Raw genomic sequence first — 15,538 nt, 5'->3', positions numbered from 1 at the left:
AGCAACTGGGCTCCCATCTACCACACAGGAGGCCCAGGGTTTGATGCCCAGGGCCCCCTTGTGAAGGCAAATTGGCCCATATGGCAAGCTGGCACATGTGGAGTGCTGCCCCACATGGGGAGCTGCACCATGCAGGAGTGCTGGCCCACATGGAGAGCTGGTGCAGCAAGACAATGCAACAAAAAGAGATATAGAGAAGACACAAAAAGAGATAAAGCAAATCAGGGAGCTGAGGTGGCACAAGAAAATGATCAACCCTCTCACACTCTGGAAGGTCCCAGAATTGGCTCCCAGAGCTGCCTAATGAGAATACAAGCAGACACAGAAGAACACACAACAAATGGATACAGAGAGCAAAAGTGGAGGGGGGCAGAAATAAATAAAATTTAAAAAAAAAAAAAAAAAAGCCTTGTCCACAGGCTGGATCTGAGGTTGCCCAGTTTAAATGTGTCATACAAATCAACCCCTGTTCTCTTCACTCCTAGAGCCAGCTGGAGCCCCAAAGATGAAGGTTTCCATTTCCTCTGCATTCCCTGCAGGTTTGTTCCTGAAGTTGGGGGTTTGGGCTGTCATCTAGTAGGATCCCAGCAGCCAGATTACTCAGGCAGGAGAGGAGGCCTCGGCCTGTCTGCTCCAGACATGGAGCTGGCTGAGCCCACTGCTGCCACAGGTGCCTCCTGCCCTGCCCATCTTCCTCGTCAGGCTTCCAGATGTTTTATAAATAAAGCCTGATTCTTTTTCTTTTCAATAATATATCTCTGATCTGTAAATCAACTACAGAGAAGCCATTGACTCGCACAATTGGAGAGGGATGAAGCCAGGCTTAACTCTTTAAGTTTCTGATGTCCCAGCTAATGGGGTGGGGAAAGCAGCAAAATAAATGAAACCTGAGTTGAAGCCTGACACATAAATATTAAAAATGTGTTTGGACTTTAAGGTCTGGAGTCCAATATATAGTGGATCCAAGGAAAGGATAGATGGGGTGCCCAGGGTAAAAATGACCTGGGGAAGGGAATGGTAGATGGGGAGCAGAAGGTGAAGAGACCCCTTCTCCTCCCCTGAAGAGGGGGAGACACAGGTAGGGGCCCAAGACAGTGGGCCCAGGGAAGGGGACTCTGACTATGGAACAGGTTGCATCATCACTTGTACATACAATAAAACACAAGTGATACACTCAGTGTTTTGAAGCTGGTGATTTTTTTGCTTTTAATTAAGGTTTAGACAAAACACAGCTCACCTAGAGAGTGTGGGCCTGGCATCAAGGCACTAGGACCAGAGTGAACAAGAGATGAAAATTCACCTCTGCTCTGTAAACAGCGAAATGCATATGCCTAAGATATGAAATATTCTTGGACAATTTGTCTTAAAAAAAAAAAAAAAAAGCATAGGACCAGACAACCAGCAAGATGGTGGCAGAGTGAGGAGCTCCTAGAGTCAGCTCCTGCTACAGGACAGTTAGTAAACACCGTGAGCTATCTGGAGCTAGCTAAGCACCTGTTTAGGGGCCCCAGGGGACCAGAAGAGCATCCTGCAACATCCTGAACGAATGGAAGGAGGAGTCTGCCCATGTGCAGAGAAAACTTTTAAGTAGAGCACATCACACCCCAGAGGCCGGGGCCCATCCACCACTGGTGGCACAACCTACCTCAGGAGCTATTCCATGACTCAAATTGAAAGCTACACTTCCCAAAAATGGGGAGGGAAAAGGTAGTTGGGCATCACCTTCAGCTACGGATAAGTAAATTCAGAGGGCTACAGAATATAATCCTAAGAACAGCTAAAGTTTGAACCTAAGTCAGAAAAAGGCTGGGAGCTGCCATCAAGGGGAAGCAGGACAGAATAAAAATCCCAGTGCTAGTAGGGACCAGCACCTTTCCATCCAGATCAGACTGCAGCTCTAGCATAGACCCAGCCTCATCTTCAGCAGGGAGGAAGTTGGGAGACCTGCATTAGCCTCTTCGGAAATTACCGGCCAAGTTGAAGACACCACTGAATATCCTACTATAGCAGCACAAGCCACCCCAAGAGCTATCCTGTGGCTGGAAATGGAAGCTCCATTTTCCCAAAAACAGGGAAGGAAGAGATGGTTGGCCACTGATTTCAGCTACTCATTAGTAAATTCAGCTTGTTAGAGTCTAACCCTAAGAACAGCTAAAGTATGAACCTGTCCAAGTCAGAAACAGGCTGGTGGTCACCATTTTAACTCTGCCCCCAGTAGGAGGGGGAGCCAGGCTGACCAAAAATCATGGTGACCATAGGGACCAGTTTCTTTCATTCAGATCAGGCAGCAGTCCTATCCTAGGCTTCAGCCCCACCTCTGGCAGGGAGGAACCTAGTGGTTCCTGCACCAGCCTATGTAACTGCAGGAACCTTTAGCTGACACAGACTGAATAATCAGAAGTCTACCAAGGCAACCATGGTCATCTTGGACCTGCAATGCATAGATTGCTGCCCACGCCTGCAGCTCCATCCCTGACCCAGGCAGGATTGAAAGGGGTGTGAAGCTTCATCAGTCTCTCTGGGCAACTATGGTCTAGGCCTGCATGTCTTGAATTATTCCACACAGCTGTGATTCTGTCCCTACCCCTGGCAAAGGAGAAAGTTGAAAGAAGCTTCATCAGTCCCTGAGTAATGAGGGCAGCTTAAGCCTCCACAGCTTAGAGCACCAACGACATCCTTGGCTCCTACTACACAACCAGCAAAGGAGAAAGGGCAGAAAGCCATAAACTAAAGAGAAAAACTACACCCAGAATAAATACTTTACTACTCCCGATGCCAAGACACCAACAAAAATTATAATCCACACCAAGAAATAGGAAGATATGACCCAGTTAAAGGAACAAGATAACCCACCAGATCACAGAAAGGAGTTGAGACAACTAATTATAGAAGTTCAAACAAATCTCATTAATAAATCCACTGAGATGGCTAAAGAGATTAAGGATATTAAGAAGACATTGAAGGAGAACAAAGAAGAATTTGAAAGCATACATGGCAAATAAGCAGATCTCAGAATGAAAGGTGCAATAAATGAAATTTTAAAATACTGGAATCATATAATAGCAGATTTGAGAAGGCAGAAGAAAGGATTGATGAGCTGGAAGAAATGGCCTCTGAAAGTGAACATACAAAAGAACAGATAAAAAATGGGAAAAAATGAACAAGGAATCAGGAAACTAAATGACAGCAAAAGATGTGCAAACATACATGTCATGGGTGACCCAGAGGAGAAGAGAAGGGAAAAGGAGCAGAAGGAATATTTGAAGAAATAATGGTAGAAAATTTCCCAACCCTATTGAAGGACATAGATATCCATGTCCAAGAAGCACACTGTACTCCCATCCAAAAAACTCCGAATAAATCAACTCTGAGACACATACTAACCAGAATATTAGATGCCAAAGACAAAGAGAATTCTGAAAACAACAAGAGAAAAGCAATGCATAATATCAGGGATATCCAATAAGATTAAGGGCTGATTTCTCTTCAGAAACCAGGAAGGCAATAAGACAGTGGCCTGATATATTTAAGATACTACAAGAGAAAAACTTCCAGCCAAGGATCTTATATCCAGCAAGACTGTCTTTCAAAACTTAGGGTGAGATTAGAATATTCACAAAGAGAAACGGAGAGAATTTCTAACTAAGAGACAAGATTTTCAGGAGATACTAAAGGGTGTACTAGACCCTGACAAGAAAAGACAGGAGAGAGAGGCCTGGAAGAGAATCTAGAAATGAAGATTATATCAATAAAAGTAAAAGTGGAAAAGAATGGTGAAAATAAAATATGGCAGATAAAATTCAAATAGTCAAGAATAAATTTTTTTCAGTTTTTGTGTATTTTTATTGATTTTGTAAAAATATTACATTAAAAAAAACAATATGAGGTCCCATTCAACCCCACCACCCCCACCCCACCACTCCCCCCCCCCCCACTAACACTCACTCCCATCATCATGATACATCCATTGAATTTGGTAAGTACATCTCTGGGCATCTCTGCACCTCATGGTCAATGGTCCACATTATGGCCCATATTCTCTCACATTCCATCCAGTGAGCCCTGGGAGGATTTACAATGTCTGGTGATTGCCCCTGCAGCACCATCCAGGGCAACTCTAAGTCCCAAAGGCGCCTCCACATCTCATCTCTTCCTGCTATTCCCCATACCCATATCAGCCACCATGTCCACTTTTCCCACTCCACTCCAGTGCCACCTTTTCTCTGTGGACCTTGGATTGGTTATGTCCATGGCATCTCTATGTCAAGAGGAGGTGCAGATTCCACATGGATACTGGATGCAATCCTCCTGCTTTCAGTTGTAGGCACTCTAGGTGCCATGGCATGGTGGTTGTCCTTCTTCAACTCCATCTTAGCTGAGTGAGGTGAGTCCAATAAATCAGATTGTAGGAGCTGAAGTCTGTTGAGGCTCAGGGCCTGGTTATCATATTGTCAGTCCAGAGATTCAAATCCCCTAAATATATCTTAAACCCCAACACCAACTACAATTCCAGTAAAGTAGCATGAAAGTCTAATGAAAAGAGATTCCATGTGAATCCAGTTTCATCACACAGAAACACCAGCTCCAAAAAGGGCCATCTGACATGGCAGTGAACCCCATCTGCCATGACCATATAGCCCGTGGGTCTCATTAGGCCTCAAAGGAACCAATACCTGGGGTTGTATCTACTTCATCTGTCTCTTAGATTCTGCTCAGTTGTGCATAAGGGCAATCCTTCTGACAGCCTCCAGACTCTTCTTTAGAGACTCATAGCCATATAAACTCATTTCTCCTTTCCATTTCACCCTTACATTAGGTCAAACAGCATTTTAAAGTCATGTTATTATATGTAGATAGAGATATTCTGCTGGATCCACATTGAACCTTCAATTCAAGGTCATTTTCCAGTTGCATCATCAGGTGGTACTTGATAGTGATCCCTCGGTGCCAGGGAGGCTCATCCCCAGGTGTCATGTCCCATGCTGGGGGGAAGGCATTGCATTTACATGCTGAGTTTGGCTTCAAGACTGGCCACATTAGAGTAACATGAAGGCTGTCAGGAGGAAATTCCCAGGCACAGTGCTGCTCTAGGCCTTGTTCTTATTTCAGGCAGATAGGCTCACAAGCATAGTCATTAGTGTCATGCTCTCACTGTTGGACCCTCATTTCTTCCTGGTCCTTACCGTTGCACCTGGGGGACTGCCACTGCTCCCCTAGTGACCACGACAGAGCACCCCCAGCCAGGAACCCAGTACCCCCCCCAGCTGTAGTTTTTAATTGTTGCCACTATGAGTATATCCAAACATTACCATGCACCCTGGACATATGCCCTGTATAGCTCCCTGTCAGCCATATATCACCTGTCAATAGTATCCTATACCAGTATTCCTCCGCTGCCATTGTTGAACCACTCTGTGATCCAAAACTTCCTGAAAATTGAAGCCCAATATAATGTAAACTTAACCAATGATGTAAGGTACTTGTATTCATAAAAACTGCAACTCAATGTTAAAAAAAATTTTTTTAAAGTTCTAAATAACCGGAAGACTATTCTATGCTCATGCATTGGAAGACTAAATATCATTAAGATGTCAATTCTACTCAAATTGATATACAGATTCAATGCAAGCCTGATGAAAATTCCACCAGAATTTTTTTTAATTGAAAACACAATTATAAAATTTATTTGGAAGGGTAAGGGATCCTGAATAGCCAGAAACATCTTAAAAAGGAAAAGCAAACTCTCACCTCCAGACTTTAAATCATATTTCCTAACTATAGTGGTTTAAAAAAAGCATGGTACTGCCATAAAGACAGACACATAGATCAATGGAATCAATTTGATGGTTCAGAAATAGACCCTCACAGGTATGGTCAAGCCAATTTTGACTAGCCTGTCAAACCCACACAGCTCAGGCACAATAGTCCATTCAACAAATAGTGCTGAAAGAACTGGATATCCATAGCCAAAAGAAGGAAATAGGACCCCTATCTCACACCTTATCCAAAAATTAACTCAAAATGGGCAAAAACCTAAAAATAAAAACAAGAAGCATAAAACTTCTAAAGAAATTGTAGGAAAGTATCTTCAAGACTTGGTGGTACATGGTGGATTCTTAAAGAAGATAAGAGGAGGACTGAGATGAACTACTGATGGTTAATGTATGTAGAAGTTTTAATTAGTTTTGCTGTAAAAGTGTGGAAATGTATAGAGTAGATGGTAACATATAGTGAGTAAAAGCTAGTTTATAAATGGGGATGTGGCTGAAAATGGCATTCTAGATATGAAATGCCAATTGACAAAATGCTAAAGAATAATGTAGGAACTGAATAGCATAGTAAACCAAGAAGTGGATGAGAATTGTGTTTGATGGTACAGATGCAAGAGTGTCTTTGTTAGCTAAAGCAAATGTACATCACTACTGTAAGGTGGTGGGAATGTGGAGAAGCATGGGAAAAATACAACTGGAAGGAGCTATGGACTCTCGTTAGCATTGATGATATAATATTCTTGCATCTATGCCAAAGATGTACTGTGTTGATAATGGGGCAGTATGGAAAACGTGTGCCAAATGTACACTATGGTCATGGTAACAATCAGATGATATTATCTGGTCTGTAACAAATGTTCAGATAGAGGGGTGTTGTTTGGGAATTCTGTACATGTGCATGATTGTTTTGTAAGTTTACAACTTCTGCCATAAAAATATACTTAAAAAATAATAATAGGGTGGGTTGCAGGAAAAATACACCAAATGTAAGATAAGGACAATAAGATTTTGACAAAAATCTTTCATAATTTGTAAGAAACATCTCATGAAAATGCAAGGTATTGGTAGTGGTATATGGGACCCCTGCATGATGGTATGCATGTTTGCTTTCTAAGTTCAGAATTTTTACCATACTTATTATGAATGATCACATATAAATGATATAAAGATAATAATAGGGTGGGTTGGGGGAAAATACTTTGGTTAGTAGTAATATTGTGACAATGCTCTTTAATCATTAGTTAAAAATGTTTAACAACAGTTCAAGGTATTGGTGGTAGGGTGAGGTATGAGAGTCCTGTATGATGCTGTATATGTTTGTTTTGTAAATTCACTATTATTATACATTTATTGTTTATGTATGCTTATGTATGAGTGGTATACTTTAATAAATTTTTTTTCCATTGTATTCTTTTTTTTTTTTTTTGACTTTGTAATAATATTACATTAAAAATATATTTTTATAGTCAGGCAAGCTAAAATTAGATTTCAATTATAAAACAAGGTCTAAAAATTAGGTATTTTTTTAAATCACCATTTTACAGATGAGGGATAGGTACAAAGATCTCAAAGTACTTCTCCTGAAGTGACCCACCAAGTACATGTCAGGATGTAAGTACAGGGAAGTCTGACTTTAGGCTAAACCACTGTGGAGATGACTTCACAGAGTCACAATTCCATCCAAGTTGGGCTTCCCTCAAAACCCACGGTTGAGCTTCAACTACATCCAAGGGCTGCAAATATTATGGTCTGAAACTACCTCCCCAGCCAGGAGAGTCGTCATAGAGATGGTGGAAAGAGCCACTGTCTCCACTCTTTATACTCTATTAAATAAACAGTGAGTGCATGGTGACAGTTTAGGTGACCCTGTGCTAGGGACAGGGCAAGGAGAGATGAATTAAACCTTATGGGAGTGACTTATAGTCCAGGGAACAAGAGATAAAGAATCAGCAAATACAACTTGAAGAAGAGTGGTCAGTGGTAACAGAGCAGGTAAGAAAGATGCTGTGAGTTGATGAAGTTCAACCTGCTGCTCACATAGGATGTCCAAGGTTTGGTTCCTGGTGCCTCCTAAAAACAAACAAGGAAAGAAATGAATAAACCAACTCAAAGGAGCCTATGTGGCTCAGTGGTTCAGTGCCATCTTCCCACATACAAGGTCCCAGGTTCAATGCCCAGTCCTGGTACCTCAAAAAAAAAAAAGTTACCAAAGTCAGAAAAGACAAGACTGGAGCTGGGGATCGAAAGAGGAGGAGAAAGCATCCAAGTGGTGAGGGGCTATTTCCACATCAAGGAAATAGGCAGTGACAAGTGGAGAAGGAAGACAGAGCTTGATCACTGCATGAGCTCCAAGGGAGGTGGGCATGGCAAATAAGCCCATTAAAAATGGGCAAAGTATTTAAATAGACATTTCTATAAAGAAGATATACAAATGGTAAATAAGCATATGAAAATGTTCTCAAGTCCACTAGCCATTAGGGAAAGGCACATCAAAAGCATGATGAGCTATCCTTCACACCCATTCAAAAGGCTATTATTTTTAAAATTGGAAAATAGCAAGTACTGGTAAGGATGCATATAAATAGGAAACCTTGTACACTGTTGGTAGGAATATAAAATAATGCACTGGCTGTGGAAAACAGCTTGGCAGTAACTCAAAAATTAACCTAAAATTACCATATGAACTGGCAATCCCACTTCTGGATATATATCCAAAAGGATTGAAAGCAAGGACTCAGGTATTTGTATGCCAGTGTTCAGAGCACAATAAAGAAAAGGTGGAAGTCAAATAAGTACCAGAAGATGAATAGATAAACAAAATGTGGTAAATACATATGATGGAATATTATTCAGCTGTAAGAAAGAATGAAGTCCTGATACATGCATCAACATGGATGAACCATCAGGACATTAAGTTTGGTAAAATAAGCCAGACACAAAAGGACAAATATTGTATGATCTCACTGATATGAACTAAGGATAAGAACGAAACTCACAGAATTAGAATCTAGAATATGTTACCAAGGGATAGAATGGGGGTAGAGAATGGAGAGCTGATATTTAAATTGTGCAGAATTTCTGTTTAGGTTGATTGTAAATGTTTGGGAATGGATAGTGGTGATGGCAGGACCTTACTGTGAATTATATGTTTGTCTATGTGATTGAGAGAATTTGTTTAAGATCATGTACATTAGTAGAAGGAAAGCTAGAAGCCTAAAGATGGGATTGTTTAATGAAGTGAAAACTGTTATGGATGATGGACTGAGGTTAATAGTACAAATATAAGATTGTTCTTTCATGAATTACAACAAATGTATGGCATTATTAAACATTGTTAATAATAGGAAGGTAGATGGAAAATATACACCTAATGTAAACTAAGGATTATAGTTATCAGTAATATCTTATATTCATTCATCAATCCTCACAAAGCTGACACATTAATGCAGAGTTAACAATAGAGGTATACACAGGAACACTTTTTTTACATGAATTTTCTGTAAACATACAACTTCCCCCATTTTGAAAAAATTGCAGTAATTTAAAAAAGCATTAAGCTAAGTGAAAGAAACTAGACACAAAGTACCACATATTCTATGATTTCATTAATACATATGTAAAGATAAGTCTATAGAGATGGAATGAAATTAGTGGTTATGTAGGGCTGGGGAATGGCAGAGGGACTGGGAGGTGACTTCTAAGGAGTATAGGGCTTTCCTTCTAGGAGAGATGAAAATGTCCTAAACTTGATTGTGGTGAGGAATGCACACATCCCTAATTATACTAAAGTACACTTTGGATAGATTATATGGTATGTAACTATATCTCAATAAAACTGCTTTTAAAATTTGGGGCACACATTGTGGAGGTTCTCGTAGTCCAGTGTAATACTCTTGCTTTTTACTGTAAGCTGGGAAGGCATGGGGGTTTCAGTAAAGAAAAACAAGGGCCAAGACTTGCCTGAGGTTTTAACAGGATCATTCTGGCTGCTAGGTAAGAATGGACCACAGTGGCAAGCAGGTCAAAGGCAGACCAGTTAGGGAGCTACCACAGTAGTCCAGGCAAGTGATATGGTGGATTAGACAGAGCAGCAGCAGTTAGGGAAACCAGGTGGTCGGGTTTTACACATATTTGAAGTAGCTGTTGCTGGATTACTGTGGGGTAAGAAAGTGACACAATCCCAACTCCAAAGGGCAGAGGAATGAACAAACAGGAGGAATGCAACTATGCATGAAAGTAGACTATTATTATTCTAATAATGTAAGAACTTGTAACATTGATATAAATAAAGGCAGTGGACACAGGTTCTGAGGGGAGGGAGAGGGAAAAATAGGTATAACATGGGGCATTTTTCAAACACTGGAATAATTTTGCATACTGCAATAACAGAGACAAGTCATTCTACATTTTCTCAAAACATATAAAAATGTGCTGTGCAAAGTGTGAAACATCATGCAAACTATAGACCATGCTTAACAGCAATGCTTCAATATGTGCTCATCCCATGAAACAAATGGACCACACTAATGAAGGATGATGTTCATGGGGAAAACTGTGTTAGGGGGAGGGAGTAGGGTATATGGGATTCCACTATATTTTTGATGGAATATCTATGGCATCTAAAGCTCCTTTAAAAATAAAGAAAACAAAATGCTTTTACAAATTGTGACATTTAAGCAGAGGTATCAACGGAGTTGTGATGTTAGGCAAGAGAAAGACTGGGGTATCATCAAAACTATTTGATATTTGAAAACAGAGAAACAGATTCTGAAGAGAGAGTGCATTGAATGAAATCCATAAAAAATAAAAATGATACATGGCTCTTCACCAAAATTTTAAAACTACAGATCTGAAAAAAAGAAAGTATAAAGGCAAACTACAGACAGGGAATAATATTTGCAAACTTAACTATGACAAAGAAAGAACACATACCTAGACTATCTGAAACTGATATCTGGAATAGGTATCTACAATATTGGGAGTGGCTATGGCTCAAGCAGTTCAGCACTTGCTTCCCACAAGAGAAGTTCTGGGTTCAGATCCAAGTATTTGCTAAAATAAACAAAAACAAAAAACAAGCAAACAAAAAATTTTTAGGGGAGCCCATGTGGCTTAGTGGTAGAGCACTGGCTTCCCACTTATGAGGTCCTGGGTTCAACCCCTGGGCTTAATACCAAGAAAATAAAAATTAAAAAAAACACACAGGTATCTAGAATAAATTAAAAGAATTTCCAAAATTCTCAAAATTCAACCATGAAAAAACAATCCAGGGTGTCACAGAGTGACACTGCTACTGTTTTTTACCAGACTGAGGTGTCCCTCAGGCCAGTGGGCTCAAACTAGTTGGCCCCAGGGGAGTGAGGATGGATACGGAGACTATGCACACTCCAGAGAGGGTTCTGGACCAAGTCTAACTTTATTACATAGAAACAGCAATTTATAGTTCAGGGCAATAGGGAAGGGGGCTAGGTGGTATTAGATTGGTGGGGGTGAATATATGCCCAAACAAGGAAAGGGGTAAGCTAGGGGGGACGGTTAGGTTGATCACGTAGGCTGAGCTTTTTCATGCCATACTGCCTGATTGGTGGGGATCAAACAAAGGCAGAGGGGCTCAGAGAGGAGGAAGAAGACGTGGTGTAGCTGGACAGGGCCTGGTTGCCATTCTGTCTGACCTCATGGTCAGCGGTTATTTTGTTTAGCTGTGTGGTTGCCTTAGAGACAGCGTGTTGGCAACTGATAAGCTATGCCTTGTTGGCTGTGCACAGGGTGCTCTTGGGTGCTTTTATTTTTCCTACACCAGGGAAGTGGCTGTGGCTCAATCAGTTGGGCTCCCATCTCCAGGGTCTCCTTGTGAAGGCAGGCTCACCCACAGGCTGCGGATCGCTGCCCAGCCCGCACATGCTGCAGAGAGCTGATTCAGCAAGGTGACACAACAAAGGAGGAAGACAAGCAAAAAAAACCAAAAACCAAAAAACCAAACACAGAAGATTGCACAGCGAATGGACACAGAGAGCAGACAGCAAGCAAGTGCAAGGGGGGAGGGGAAATAAGAAAAAATAAAAAAGAAACAATCCTATTAGAAAATGGGCAATGTACATGAACAAACATTTCACCATAGTAGATAAATGGATGGGAAATAAGTACAGGAAAAGATGCTGGATATAATTAGCCATTAGAGAAATGCAAACTACACCATTATGATATATAACTACATGCTATTAAAACAACTGAAACATAAGGTGACAATACCAAATGCTGGTGAGAATAAAGAAAAAAAATCTCTCATACATTGCATAAGGGAATGTAAAATGGTACAGTCATTCTAAAAACTAGTTAGCAGTTTCTTATAAAACTAAACATATACTTATCATATGGCCAAGCAAGTGCACTCCTGCACATTAATCACATAGAAATGAAGATGTATGCCCAAGCTAAAGTCTTAGTTTGTTGTTTGAAAAGATTTAATCAAACTGATAAACCTCTGGCTAGGCTAACCAAACATAAAATAGAGAAGATAAAAATTACCAATACCAGGAATGGAAGAGGTCATCACTACTGCTTCCACAGACATTAAAAGGATAATCAGGGTGGTGGACTTGGCCCAGTGGTTAGGGCATCTGCCTACCACATGGGAGGTCCACGGTTCAAACCCCAGGCCTCCTTGACCCATGTGCAGCTGGCCCATGTGCAGTGCTGATGCATGCAAGGAGTGCCACCCATGCAGGGGTGTCCCCCACATAGGGGAGCCCCATGCACAAGGAGTGTGCCCTGTAAGGAGAACCACCCAGCACAAAAGAAAGTGCAGCCTGCCTAGGAATGGTGCCACACACACGGAGAGCTGATGCAGCAAGATAACACAACAAAAAGAAACACAGATTCCTGTGCTGCTGACAACAACAGAAGTGAACAAAGAAGATGCAGCAAATAGACACAGAGAACAGACAACTGGGGTGGGGGAGGAAGGGAGTGAAATAAATAAATAAATCTTAAAAAAAAAAAGAATAATCAAACAATACTTATGAACATCTCTATGTCCAATAATTTGATAACTTAGATGTAATGACTCAAAAATTCCTGAGAGATGCAATTATCAAAACTCACAAGAACAAATTCATCATCAGAATAGCCCTATAACCATTAAAAATTTGAATTGATAATTAATAACATTCCAAAAAACAAAGGACCTGGTTCAGATAGTTTAATAGCAAATTCTACCAAACATTTAAGGAAAAATGAAACCAATTCTCCACAATCTCTTTCAGAAAACAAAGCAGAGAGAACATTTCCTAACTCACTCAATGAGGTCAGCATTACCCCAATGGCAAAATCAGAAAAAGATATTAAAAGAATGGAAAACCACATACCAATATTTCTCTTGAATATAAAACCAAAATTTTGTCCCATTGTCTGGGATTGTCCAGCTGACTAGGGGTCTCCTGGAAGGAAAATTTACAAAACAGGACATATGTCAAATGCCTGTAATGATCTCTTCCCAGAATCTTATTATTACGTATTTTTTAGGAAAAACTCATTTTTAATAAAAATCAAATGTTGAAAAGGCTACACAGTGAAAGGTAAGCCTCCCTCTCATCCAGCTCCTGTTCCCACAGTTCTACCCCTGCCCAGACACCCACTTACCAATTTCACACATATCCTTCCTGGATAGGCCATCCGGGCACAAGTATATATGCCTGTGTCTCATTGTACAGCCTATATTTTGCAAGTTCTTAACTTATGTTATTCAGTTAAGTCAACCTTTTTTGAAGAAATGTCCAAAATAGACCTAATAGCATGACCATGTAACATAAAGTCACATCAGGATACTCAGTGAGAGGGGGTGACATGAAAAGGCAGGACAAAGGATATAAACCAGGACTGCCCTCAACAAGGGGGAGCACACAGTCATCCTGGAGCTCATCCATCCATTTAATGGCTCTGTGGAAATCCAGTTCATGGACTTACTTTAATTGACAAATCAGTGATCTGGAGTCCCCCAGGTCCACGAAGACAAATGCACCACCTCTGGCTCCAGCAGCAGGAGGTCCAGTATTAAAGGATAAGAAACTCAGCATAGGTCTGCACCCTCCCCAGTGCACAGGACTAACACCTCCTGCAAACATCCCCAGGGTACAGAGCTCAAGGCTGCCTAGCACCTGAGCAGCCACAGCCATCACCAAAGGCCGGGCTGAAGGAGCCTGGACACCACCTGCCAAGGCCTGCAGCCTGGAGCTGAGCATCATGGGAGGGAGGGCCGGGGCAGCTTCCAGCACTGCCCATGTGCAGGCCCCACCCAAGGCCTCTGGACTGGGGATGGCCCCACTCACTTCCTGCTTCAGGCACCCAGGGTTCAGCTAGTGGATCATCGGAACCATTCCTCAACTTCTTAGTGTTTTTCTTTAATCTTGAACATTCTCCATTTAATATTTCAGCCCTTTCATCTCTTCACTTTATCTACTTAAGCATTATCTTGTCACCCTATTTCTTAGAGATTATACTTCAATTTTGAACTGTATTTCCATTTTTCTTATTTCTTCTCATTCACTTTTTGAGTTTTTAAAATTTATATCTTATCATGTATTTCATTTTCTTAATGCCTGTTATCTACTTTTCAGAAAGCATATTTCCGTACATAATATAGATCATGACAAAGAGCTTTCATTCCTTTGTTGTGGATTACTCTGCACTTACTCCTTTTCTCCCTATATTACTTTGATACTTGAAAATAACAGTGTTTTTTTCTCTTGGTTTCCATACGATTAAAAAAATTTTATAGACAGAATTGAGACTGAAAATAGCTTTCCAACAACACAAATCTGTTTCTTTTCTACATGTTTTATGAAATGTTTTAAAGTACGGATGCTTTCTTCCTGATATTTTCAGATTCTGTACTTCCACCACTCTTCCAAAAGGGTCTTCACTCAATTCATTACCTCTCCCACACCTTTTTTTTGGTCTATTTTCTTTCTCCATCTGACCACTGAATGTTCCTTTTACATGTACTCCTCTCTGGAGAAATATTTCCATGTTGCCAAAATTTAGTCATTCTCTATACATGTCTACAGATTTTCAAAATCAATGATCTATGAAAGTCTATATATATTCAAAAGGTTCATAATCCAATAGGTTCAGGGTCATTTCTATCTGGACTACAATATTACAACCATATGGCTTTATACCTATCACCAGGCACACACATGGTCCTCAAGGATTCTGGTTAATACTTGTTCTTACTCTAGTTAAAGTACTGTTTTATAAATAACCTCTAGAAAGAAAAATTCATTTAATAGGGTTTATTGAATTTTTAAAATTTAAGAACACATCAACATATTTCAGGCATAGTCTATCATGATCTTATTATTAAACGTTGAACATATGGACATTAGCAAGAATTAAGTTCTTCAAAATCATAAAAATGTAGGTATCCAACAATTAACTCACATTCCAGGATTTCAAAAATGCACTCACAGGATGCCTATAATCTGGGGACTTTCTGCTGCTCACTACATGGATGGTCATTTGTGGAAGTCATTCTACTCTGTTCACAGCTGCATTTAAAAAATCCACAGCTAACATCACACTCAAGAGTGAAATACTGAAACTCTTTCCCAAGAGTTCATGAACAAGATAAAGTTAACTCACTTTCATCACTGACTTTCAGCATTGTACTATAAGTTCTAGCCAGAGCAATTGGGTAAGAAAAAGAAATAAAGTCATCCATACTGCAATGGAAGAAGGAAAGCTATCCCTATAGATGACATACCCCTTTA

General features: G+C 40.4%; 1 long non-coding RNA gene across 2 annotated transcripts in view; it reads right to left on the bottom strand.

Moving 5' to 3' along the window:
• LOC131277567 (uncharacterized) overlaps window positions 1-15,538 on the bottom strand; it is an 89,020-nt gene that overhangs the window by 52,233 nt on the left and 21,249 nt on the right. The window contains exon 3 of one of the 2 annotated variants that reach the window (XR_009184716.1): window positions 7,509-7,841. The exons of the other annotated variant lie outside the window; for it this stretch is intronic. This is a non-coding gene — a long non-coding RNA (uncharacterized lncRNA). Of the gene's footprint in view, window positions 1-7,508; window positions 7,842-15,538 lie in introns of those variants that run through there. 2 annotated transcript variants of the gene reach the window in all.

Source organism: Dasypus novemcinctus, unplaced genomic scaffold (genome assembly GCF_030445035.2).
Source record: "Dasypus novemcinctus isolate mDasNov1 unplaced genomic scaffold, mDasNov1.1.hap2 scaffold_151, whole genome shotgun sequence".
Classification (NCBI taxonomy): domain Eukaryota; kingdom Metazoa; phylum Chordata; class Mammalia; order Cingulata; family Dasypodidae; genus Dasypus; species Dasypus novemcinctus.
The sequence above is the reverse complement of the archived record's forward strand: the minus strand, read 5'-3'. Positions and strand labels throughout refer to the sequence as shown.